The following is an 11,538-nucleotide window of genomic DNA, read 5'->3' on the forward strand; positions in this document are numbered from 1 at the left end:
AAAAAAACTTTTTTCCAAATTTTTGGCTGGGCTCAGGCTCAAGACCTAAGCCCGATGATCGGACCGGGCTCAGGCTCGGGCCTAAACAATATATATATATATATTAAAGGAAGGTCTTCAAGCAACAACTCCTACCCTTCAGACACATGGCATTGTAAAATTTCAATAGATAGAATCTTAGAAGAGGTTAAATTCTCACTCTTAAAAAAGTCAATCCACTCACAAAAAAAAAAAATGATAACTCCACTCTCTTAAAATTCACACACCTAGCATCCTAATCCATAAAAAGTGGCCACTTTAAATGTTATGGTAGTAACTGGATTTTATTCAAACACAACCATTTCAAAAGTAACCATTAAACAAATAATTTAACTTAAAAATATTCAAAACATTAAATAGATAAAATAAAAATAAGTGAAATTCATAAAAATGACTAAAAAATTAATACAAATGGTGTGAGTTTCATTCTTTTAGATGAAATAATTTATTAATTGCAAACTAGATTTAACATTTTTTGGAAGCATAACCTAATTTAACTTTTAAAAATAAATTTATCAAATAAATAGTAAATACAAATTAAAGTGGGTTACTATTAACAAATAAGACCTCATTTAATCTCTTAAATCATATTAAAAACAACATAAATTAATAGTGGTTTTCAAACAAAGTAGGTCAGAATAGATTGCCAATTACAAAGATGTAAGACCCATGTTAATTTTTCTAATTTATTTTTTTATAGTTAAATAATAAAATTTAAATTAAATGATACTATAGTTGCCCCTTAGTATGGGGTCATTCTGTAGATAAAACATGGAAAGTCTCTTAAATCAAATAAAAAGCCTAACCTAAATATCTAATATAAATAATTTTAAATTTTAAATAATTCAGATTAATGGTCCCGTTCTTAGTAAGGGGTCATTCCTAGTTCTATAAATGTAAAAGCAAAGCCCAGCCCAACAGGTTTAGTTCTCCTTGACTCTCTCTCCTCTCCCCTTCCCACTACTCCTAATCTGTCATATCATCACCCACTCAGTCACTCTCACTTCCATAACCATCATGCTATACATGGAAAACGTGAAATCAGTACTAGTGAATTCAAATTTAGAAACTACGGTAATTAAAATGGATATCTTGGATTGGTTTTCAACTTTAAAGGCTAATGTAAATGGTAATAGAATTTAGTCAAGCGAAGAATGTTAAAAGTTTGAAATTGCTATGATCTGCTTCTCATTAGGTTTGTTTCTGTCCCCTCCCAAAATGTCTCTCACTGGTTTTCTTTTTTTTTGTTTGTTTTCTCACCGCAATCCTTTCCACTTTCAATTTAATAGTCGCAGTCTCAGCCCATTGGAGGTTGGTTATCTTCATTTTGTTTCTTTTTTAGTTTCGTTTTCTCACATCTGTTTTTGAATGTTGTTTGTTTAAGATTGTAAGTTTGCTGTCACCATCCAGCATCTCATATTGTAGGTTTCTTTTCTTTATTTTTTGTTTTTTCTTTTCATGTTCATTTGTAGCTTATTAGCGCCTCTTTTGGTTTGCATAGGAGTTGTTCAAGGCTACTTCAGGAGTGGGTGAAGACCTGAAATGCACTTCCATCACAGACCCGCCAGTTTTGCACTTTTCTAGCCAAAAAGACGGTCCCAATATTTGCCAATATGGCTTGGAGGTGATTAAAAATGATCTTCATGTTTTGTTGATGTTTTTCTTTATTTGTTATAACATGTCATCTTCCAGAGATGTTTGGTTTCCAAATCGTCTTATTTTTTATTTTTGCATCTTCCATTATCGTTTTTTTTTTTTCCATTTTCATTTCAAATCCCTTATGCAACCAACCACACCAAATCTATGAAAGAAATTATCCTTTTTTTTTTTAATTTTATCCTTTTATATATCTTTTCCTTCTTTAAGGGCCATGGAGTTCTCTGCTAAGAGGAGGAACATATAACATATGTTTTACAAAAAAAAAAAAAACAAAAGAATATATAACATATTGTTAACATGGTTTGTTTCTGCAAGTATGCATCCATTTATTTCGAGGTTCGACAATGCTGACTTGATTAGATATGGGTGCGTAGGAAGGAGACTGGATCTGCTCCTCACACAGGACGCCTCACACCGACCTCATACGCACTTCCTACCATGCATTGGGAACATCTTCCATACTTATAAGTTATTATTCACGAGAGATGTTCTCAATGTACAGTGGATGTGTCTGTAAGGTGTCCCTGTGTGAGCTGCAGATACCATGAGGTAGGATTGAAATTTCATAACCTTCATTTTTTCTTCTCTTATGACCGTAGAGAGCAAATCAGCCCCCCACAACATCCCACAACACATCACATCCCTGCCGTATATTGTAAACATCTCCCGATGATGACATCTTATGGATCATTCATCATTCTATCTTTTCTACTTTTGTGGACTCAGAAAGAATGATTTTAGTATTGAAAGTTTTGCATCTAAACTTCATTTTTCCCACAAGTAGGACAACTTCATTATCTCTCATCGGCTATGTGTTACTTGGTGCTCAAGATTCCATGATAATAAAATCGTTATAAACTTTTTTTGAGCTCCATGAATGACACAGACCCTATTTAGAGGGAGTTCACTATTTACACACAAAATATTTAAAGAAAATGTCCAAAAAAGGGCCGGAAATTCAATAGGCATGCTCTCATTTAAAAATGATTAATTTTACAATTATTTTTTTATTAATTCAAAGTCCATTTAAATTCATGCAAATTTAAAAATAATAATAAGTTTAATACAACTTTATCTAATCATACCAAATCAATAGATAAATTTTATTTTATTAACAAAATTAATAATTAATAAAAATTAAAACCCTTCAAATTATACTTGAAATAATAATTAATAAACATTAATAGAAATTAGAAAAAGTGAAGGAATGCTTGAGTTGGACTTGACGGCTAAGCTCAACTGAAAATGTTCGAAGTATTCCACTTATATGTTCCATTATTTTTAATATTAAATAAATTTAAAAAAAGGTAAATTACAAAGACTCCGTACTATGAGATTTGTGACAAAGACTTCTTATACTTTGTTTTGTGACAAAGATCCCTTTCCGTTAGCTTTCTGCTCCATACTACCCTTATAATTAAAAAAACACTGTTCATTTTCCCTAACCTCACGACACACGAAGAGAATGGAAAAGGCACCAACGAGGATGGAGTGCTGGTTTGGTATGTGAAAAACTCCTCCAATCCAAACCAGCCAACATTTGGTTGACGGAATTGGCCTCAGGGTTGCTATTAATTGCTGTTGTTTCTTCCAGGAATACCTTTGTGAATTCGGCAGTTGCACTCTGCAGGCTACAGCAAAAAATTAGGAGTCTAATGAAGGGCTTTCTGTAAATCAGTTTTCCAGCTCAATAGTTAATTGTGTGTTTGACATCCACGAGTCAAGACCGAGATTGCTTTGATCTTTTCTGGTTCTTTTATAGATTAATGTTCCTTACTTGTTTCTCTTCTCCTCCACTCCTCTCTCTCTCTCTCTATTTTTATCTTTTGTTGGTTTTGGTACAAAATTCAGATTACCGTGATTGAATTCTTTCTTGATCTGGAAGTTATGGTTTTACCGGAGTCGTAAGAATCAGGGTAGTTGGATTTAGGGTCATTATTGGCGAGGAAATAACCATTGCTTTTGGATAAAATTAGGGTAGTTTTGATCGACAAGAGGAGACATGAGGGGCGTTAATAACACCATGGACACTATAAGTGCTGTTGTGTCTGCGATCGTCACCGCTGATGCTCGAGTCCAGCTAGCTACAGTTCCGGTAAATTTCTTGACTGATTCATTAGCTTTGAAGTTTCTTTCTTAATTATAATACTATGTGTTTGTTTCGGTTTCTAGTTAACATTATTTTTGGTTGAGTTCTTTGAATTCAAATTCTTAGACTTTATGATTTTCTTCCAAGGCTTGAGATCTGTTGAATTACTTAAAGCTTGTTGTCGTTATTTTTTTTATCCTTTTTGCCTTTTCCTCTACGTTTTCCTTTACCAATTTCTGTGTTTTTGTTGCATTTTCACTCTCAATTTCTTTAGTTCTTCGTAAGACTTAAAACTTGCCTTGTTTTCAGAAATTACAAAACTAGTTTTACTAGATTTTTTTAGTTCTTTGTAAGACTTAAAACTTGCCTTTAGAAAAACAAAGCCCATGCCTCCTTTTATCAAAATCCCACCATAGTTGAGGTTTCTAGGGTTTTCTTCATCGTCACCGATCTGATGAAATGCTTCAACCTCAACCTTTGATTCCTCGTCGTTCTAAATCTGGTCGCTTAATTTCTCTATGAAAAGTCTCCAATCACCAGCAAAATCTCGACGGCTGGTACCAAAACCACTTCCGGTGTTTTTTGTGCATGGAAATGGATCAGTTTGGGCAGTGATAAAAGTTCTTGATTCCTTGCCATTGTGTGCAGATGTCGCATGCCTCGTCGTTTTGGAAAAAAATTGCTGCCTTTCCAGGGACATTCCATCAACGAACTCCAAGAAATGAATTAACAGCAACCTTTAGGCCAATTCCGTCAACCAAATGTTGGTTGGTTTGGTTTGGAGGAGTTTTCCACATACCAAACCAGCACTCCATCCTCGTCGATGAATAGTATTTTTCTTATTATAAGGGTAGTATGTGAATCAAAAAATATTGTAACGGTAGATTTTAACAAAAACTAACGGAAATGAGTCTTTGTCTTATGATCATAGTACAAGGGGGTCTTTCTCACAGACCCCATAGTATACAGGGTCTTTGTAATTTATCCTTTAAAAATAATAATACCTTTTGCTTCAATTTTATTTAACAAAGCTAGCGCATCTCACAAGTCTCCACTAGTAATAATATAAGAGAGACAAGGGGATAGCTATAATGGTGTTTTGGAATGGTAGAATATTGACGTATTTCATTCTATTGCCCATCGACATATTTATACAGTAAGCTGTTGCAATAGATAGAAAGCACAAGAATAGAAAGAAAGAAATAGAAAGAAAAACTTTCTAAATCAATCATTCCACAATCCTAGGAATATATACAATTCTATTTTTACACAACTACCAAATATAGATATGCACCAGTAACCCCACGTTTTCCAACACTCCCCCTCAAGCTGGTGAATAGAGACCCTCCATTCCCAGCTTGGCTATAATTCTTCTAAAGTCTGTACTATTGAGCCCTTTAGTAAGTGCATCGGCCAGTTGTTCTTTTGTAGACTTATAGGGAGTGCAAATCAACTTGCTGTCCAGTTTCTCTTTTATAAAGTGTTGGTCAATTTCGATGTCCTTCGTCCTGTCATGTTGAACATGATTGTGAGCAATATTGATGGCTGACTTGTTATCACAATATAGTTTCATAGGCTCTTCTCATGGAATGTTCAGGTCTTCTAAAATTATCTTCAACTAGAGTAATTCACACACTCCTTGTGCCATAGCCCTAAATTTTGCCTCTGCACTTGACCAAGCCACTACATTTTGCTTCTTACTCCTCCAAATGACTAAGTTTCCTCCCAAGAAGGTACAGTAACCGGAAGTGGACCGTCTATCTACTGGACATCCTGCATAATCGGCATTTGTATATGCTTCAAGAGCCAGTCCCCCATTTCTTCTGAATAAAATTCCTTTTCCTGGATTGGCTTTCAAATAGTGTAGAATTCAATGAGCAGCCTGCAGATGAACTTCTTTAGGATTATGCATAAACTGACTTATTACACTTACATCGTATGCAATATCTGGCCATGTATGTGCAAGATAAATGAGTTTTCCAACCAGTCTTTGGAACATCTCCTTGTCTACACTTGCATTGACGCTGGCTTCTCTAAGTTTATGATTGGGATCTATAGGCGTGGAAGCTGGTTAACACGCCATATTTTCCGTTTCTCTCAAAAGATCAACAATATACTTTTGTTGAGAGATAAAGATGCATTGTTTAGAATGTGCAACTTCAATTCTGAGAAAATACTTTAGTCTCCCCAACTCTTTTATCTCAAATTCTCTGGAAAGACAGTTTTTCAATGCTTCATTCTCCTTTTTATCATTCCCAGTAACGATTATATCGTCCACATAGACTAATAGTGCAGTAACTTCCCCTGAGGCTATGTGTTTGATAAACAATGTGTGGTTACCTTGACTTTGCTTATAACCTGTACTAAGTTTCACCTTTGTAAACCTTCCAAACCATGCTCTCGGAGATTGTTTGAGGTCGTATAGTGCTTTCTTCAACCTACAAACTTTGTTCTCTTTAATGCCTTCTCCAAAGCCCGGTGGAATGTCCATGTATATTTCCTCTTCTAGATCACCATGGAGAAATGCATTCTTTACATCAAACATTTGCAAATCCCAATTATAGTTAGCAGTCAAAGACAACAACAACCTTACTGTATTCATTTTAGCTACTGGGGCAAAAGTTTCCTGATAATCTACCCCATAAGTCTATGTATATCCCTTGGCTACCAATTGTGCTTTGTACCTTTCTAACGACCAATCAGATTTGTACTTAATTGTGAACACCCATTTGCAACCTACAGTCTTCTTGTTTCTTGGTAGATCCACAACTTCCCATGTGTTGTTCTTTTCTAGTGCCTCCATTTCCACTCTCATGGCCTTTCTCCACTCCTTATTAGAAAGTGCCTTAGCTAGAGTATTAGGAATTGGATGGTGTTAAGGATGGCTAGAAAAACTTTTATGGAATTTAGAGAATCTTTGGAACGACACAGATTTGGCTAAAGGGTACAATGGGCGTTTGGTAAATTCTTTGGTTCATTTTCTCAGTGCAATAGGTAGGTCATACTCAGACTGTGAAGGTGTTGGTTCAGGTTTTGCATATCCCTCTATTACAGGATTAGGAGTTAAATCTTGGACTTGTACAAGTTGATGATTTGGATTTCTTCTCCTAGAGTAAACCTATATATATCTCACATCATTATGCACATCATTGGTGGGGTTAATAGTGTCTGAATTTGGTTCAATGGCCAGGTTGTTTGACTCTTGTTGAGACTCAGGAATGTGGGGCTCAGAGGGATGTGATTCTTGATGATTGGATGACTGTGAGGATGGTAATACATCTAAAGAGAGTAGATCCGAGGCCTTATCTTCCATTAATGAGGGCTCCCCCTAAAGATAAGGTTGAGTGAAAAATGATTGTCCCTCCTCAAATGTGACATCGATGGAGGTGTAGAATTTTCTGGTGGCTGGATGATAACATTTGTAACTTTTCTGAATTGGGGAATATCTCAAGAAGACACACCTGATTGCTCGTGGATCCGTTTTCCCTTATTATGGACATGAACAAAGGCAGTGCAGCCAAAAATTCTTGGTGTGAGATTATTTGAGGTTCGAATATCAGGGTAGAATTGAGAAAGGACTTGTGTCTTTTCAAATGTTTGGATGTTTGGATGGTTGATAAAGAACATTAGATGACACAGGAAGGGCATTTGTGTCTTTTAAAATTCCACTTAACGGTTGAATAATGGATTGGTTAACGACAAGTACTAAAGTGACACATTTTGAAAATTCAGGTACTGAATTGTTGAATTTTAAATTTCGGGGGCCAAAATGCACTAGGCCCAAAGCACAGGGTACTAATTGGAAATTTTTGTATTATATATTTGCATTTTGTATATTTGTATATACAAAATACAAGATTTTGCACTATATATTTGTATTTGTACTCCTTTCAAATTGAGCCTAAATGATTTTTTTTTTTCGTATGGAGCACTTTAATACTTCAGCTTTAAGTGGCACCGAATGGGGCTTCAATGTAATTACGTAACTGTTAAATAGGAAAATGGAAAACCTCTGATGTCGGAAGCCAAGGTTGATTGTAACTACTTTTTTACCCCACACTCATATTGATGTATCATAATTCACACATAAATCTTAGGACATTATAATTGTTCCAACTAAGATGTTAGAAAGACATTTTTTATTGGTAAGATGATGTCGAAAAGACACTATATAGGAAAATCTTACAATCAATGACCAATCAACAAATTAATCAAGTGTGGGGTTTTTAAATTTTCATCAAAATTTACAGAATATTTTGGTAATTTGGTTAAAGCCCTTTCGGTGTTTTCCGGCATCATAGATTTTTTCTTTTCCTCTAATGCAGGTTTCTAATATCACACGTAGGGGTAGCAATCTTGACCCTGACCCTTTTGACCCACCCAACCCACCCGCTTCAAAACCCACCCATACCCACCCATTTCAGCAGTGGGTTATATGGGTCAAATGACCCATTAGGCTCAAGGAGAGGGTTACGGTGGGTTGGGTTGAGTGTACCCATTGGTCAAAAAGGGTTAGGATCACTTGGGTCAAGGAGAGGGTCAAGAGAGAAGCTATTGCAAGAGTTTGTTGTCGAACAAATATCTCAGGGTTTTTCTTAGTTCTCAGTTGAACGAACTTCCACCATCGAAGATTAATCCATTTAAGGTTTTCTTTGTTCCACTAGTCATCAGATCGAGTGCAAGGTCGAAAGTTGTTAGGGTTTCAATCCACTCACCATAAAAAATTTTCATAGTTCTAAGGGGAGTGCAACTCTCTACTAGTTCCACCATTGAAGCAACCAAGAGAGTTTGGATAGGTAAATCTTTTGACGTTGCTCATCTTCTTTAAAGCTTTTCTAAACTTGGTGTTGAAGATGTCGAGAATGTAGGATCTAATGACCATATTAGTATTTACAGAACGAGAACTCAAATTATTGTATGAAATCATTATTCCATCTGGAGGAGCATCCTTGAATTTGTTTATTCTTGTTTTGTTTTCTCTATTCGTTCGAATGTATTTTTTTTAACCCTCTCTTGGGTTCATGTAGTTTGGGTATGTGTTAGTTTCATAGTTTGGTTGATTGATTGGTCCCAAAGAGAAACAAAGGTTAAAGACATTCGATTTTTGGTGTCTGTTAGATTGATAGGGATCATGTGATTTGTTGGGGGTTTTGACTTGCCACTCGTGTTTCTAAAGGATAAGTATCCTTTTATAAATTGATGACCATCCATCCAATCCATTTGTGAACCAACCAAGAGAGAGGTAGGATCATTGGCCTTGTTTTTTCGCTTTTTATTTTACTTAAATGTTAAAACCTTGTCATATAACCTAAAGCGAACACAAAATATAAAGCAACATGATAACCAGAAGTCATTTTTGCTTACCCAAAATTTTATTTGAATCACCAGATAAAATTTTGTACTCAATTTATGAAATGAAGGTTCCATTGCTTTTGCCTTCAAAACACATGAAAAAAACAAAAACAAAAAAACAAAAAAATAAAACAGTGAAGATGGGGAGATACTGAGAAAAAAAAAACTAAAGATATAAGGTGAAAATTTTATGAACATGAACTTTTTCGGTTCAAATAACCCTACAATCTTTTTGTTAAAGAATTTTTTATTGGGATAGGGAGTTTATCTCTATCTATCAATGCTATCCATGAAAATTTTCATTTATGCCACAAACTGATTTCATTGTCAACTTCAACTTAATGTCTTTATGCTATGTACTTAATTTTGTTCATGGCTACATATAATGAATGCTATTTTTGTATTATTTCTCTTTTTTCTCGTACACTTACAATATGAAATATGTATTTTTTTTTTCTCTTTGTCATACACAAAAATTGTATGTTTACATGTTTTTTTTCTAGATTTTGTTGAAAATGTCTGAAGTCTAAGTTCTACTAGTGGAAAAAGAGGTTTTCAAATGTATGGGGGAGTTTTTGAAAAGTTTATTGATGATGATGGGAAACCAAAAGCGAAGTGTAAGTTCTATGAAAAAACATACATTATAGATTCTAATTATGGCACATCCAATTTTAGACAACATATGAAAACATGTAAAGAAAGGATAGTTGATACCCATAGTCCTTGAAATAGGACTCACATATTTGATGAAGTTGCATATAGGTAAGCGATGGCAGTGGCAATAATAAGGCATGACTATTCTCTCTCATATGTAAAGCATGAAGGAAATAGAAATGCTCATAGTGTTTTGAATTCTGATGTTTGGCATATTACACGGAACACCAATATTTTTAGATTATATAAGAGAGAGAAGAAACGGTTTTATGATTTGTTGCATTCCATCAATGGTAGAATTAATCTTACAGTGGATATTTAGACTTCTATCACGACAGAGTCCTATATTTGCATTAAAGTACATTTTGTAGATGTTGATTGGTGTTTGCATAAGAGGATACTCAGTTTTTGCCACTTTCCACCCCCTCACTCTGGTGTTACCATTACAGATATGGTTTCAAAAGTGTTGAAAGAGTGGGAAATTGAGAATAAATTGTTCTCAATTACATTGGATAATGCTTTAGCTAGCTAATGAAACATTTATTAATGTTTATAGATCTTGGTTGAATTTTCAAAAAGCACTTTCGTATGATGGCAAATTCCTTCATGTGTGTTGTGTTGCATACATTTTGAATTTAATAGTGCAAGATGGGTTGGAAATAATAGATGGATCTGTGATAAAAATCCGTGACATTGTAAAATTGTTAAGGATTCTACGTCATGATCGATGAAGTTCATGGGATGCATCCAATAGTTTTCAATGGAATACAAGGGGAAGCTATGCTTGGATGTTCCTACAAGGTGGAGTTCAAACTATCTTATGCTTGAAAGAACAGTTGAGTATTACAATGTGTTTTACCACTTGAAGTTGGTGGACTCATACTATCGTAACTGCCCAACTAAAGATGAATGTGTAAAGGTTGAAAAGATTATGGGCTTTTTTTTAGACCATTTTATGAAGTTACAAATATTTTCTCTAGAACAAAGTACCCAACTTCAAACTTGTTTTTCCATAGAATTTGATAGATCTAAGGAACTTTAAGAGATGAATTAAAAAGCATAGATTGGTTTATAAGTGTGATATTAAATCCATGCAAGAAAAGCTTGACAAATATTGGGTAGAATATAGTATTATTTTGGCCATTGTTGTAGTTTTGGATCCCTTATACAAGTTAAAGATTGTGGAATATGCATTTACAAGGTTATATGGTGAAGATGGAAAAGATAAAAACGTTCATGTTCGAGACACATTGTATGCATTATTTAAAGAATACATGAATCACTATTCCTCCATTGATCTAAGTGCTTCCACAATTCCAACTGAGGGTAGCAACGCAATATGTGACAATGAATATGGCTTTATGAAGGTGAGTATTATTTTATATTTTTGTATTAATAAATGATAACAAGTCATATGCAAAATGATGATTATATATTGATTTGCATTTTTAATTATATGTTTCTTTGTATTATGTAGGATTATGATGCTTACGGAAGTCAAGTCTTTTCTACAAATGAAAGGAAGTCGTAACTTGACTTGTATTTGGAGGAGCCACATGTGAAAAATGATTTCCTAAGTTGTCTCTAATGGCTCATAATATTTTGAGCATTCCAATTTCGATTATGGCTTCTGAAGGAACATTTAGTAGAGGGGGAAGACTATTGAATCAGTACCGTAGCTCTTTTGCCCCAAGAATGGTTGAGGCATTGATATGCACTCGGGGGATTGGTTATTTGGGTCTAAA

At 34.6% G+C, this 11,538-nt stretch overlaps 1 long non-coding RNA gene across 3 annotated transcripts; it reads left to right on the forward strand.

The window, feature by feature from the left end:
• Window positions 1–3,078: 3,078 nt before the first annotated feature.
• Window positions 3,079–11,538, forward strand: LOC148878349 (uncharacterized). 3 transcript variants are annotated; one of them, XR_016101861.1, is made up of 3 exons: window positions 3,079–3,200; window positions 3,293–3,793; window positions 4,436–4,810. It is a non-coding gene; the product is annotated as an uncharacterized LOC148878349 (long non-coding RNA). The 3 variants fall into 3 exon arrangements; XR_016101864.1 differs by lacking the exon at window positions 4,436–4,810 and adding exons at window positions 10,995–11,160; window positions 11,271–11,538 and having other exon boundaries at window positions 3,101–3,793; XR_016101859.1 differs by having other exon boundaries at window positions 3,101–3,793.

This window comes from Nelumbo lutea, chromosome 1 (assembly GCF_056320005.1).
Source record: "Nelumbo lutea isolate HS-2025 chromosome 1, American lotus-T2T, whole genome shotgun sequence".
NCBI lineage: Eukaryota > Viridiplantae > Streptophyta > Magnoliopsida > Proteales > Nelumbonaceae > Nelumbo > Nelumbo lutea.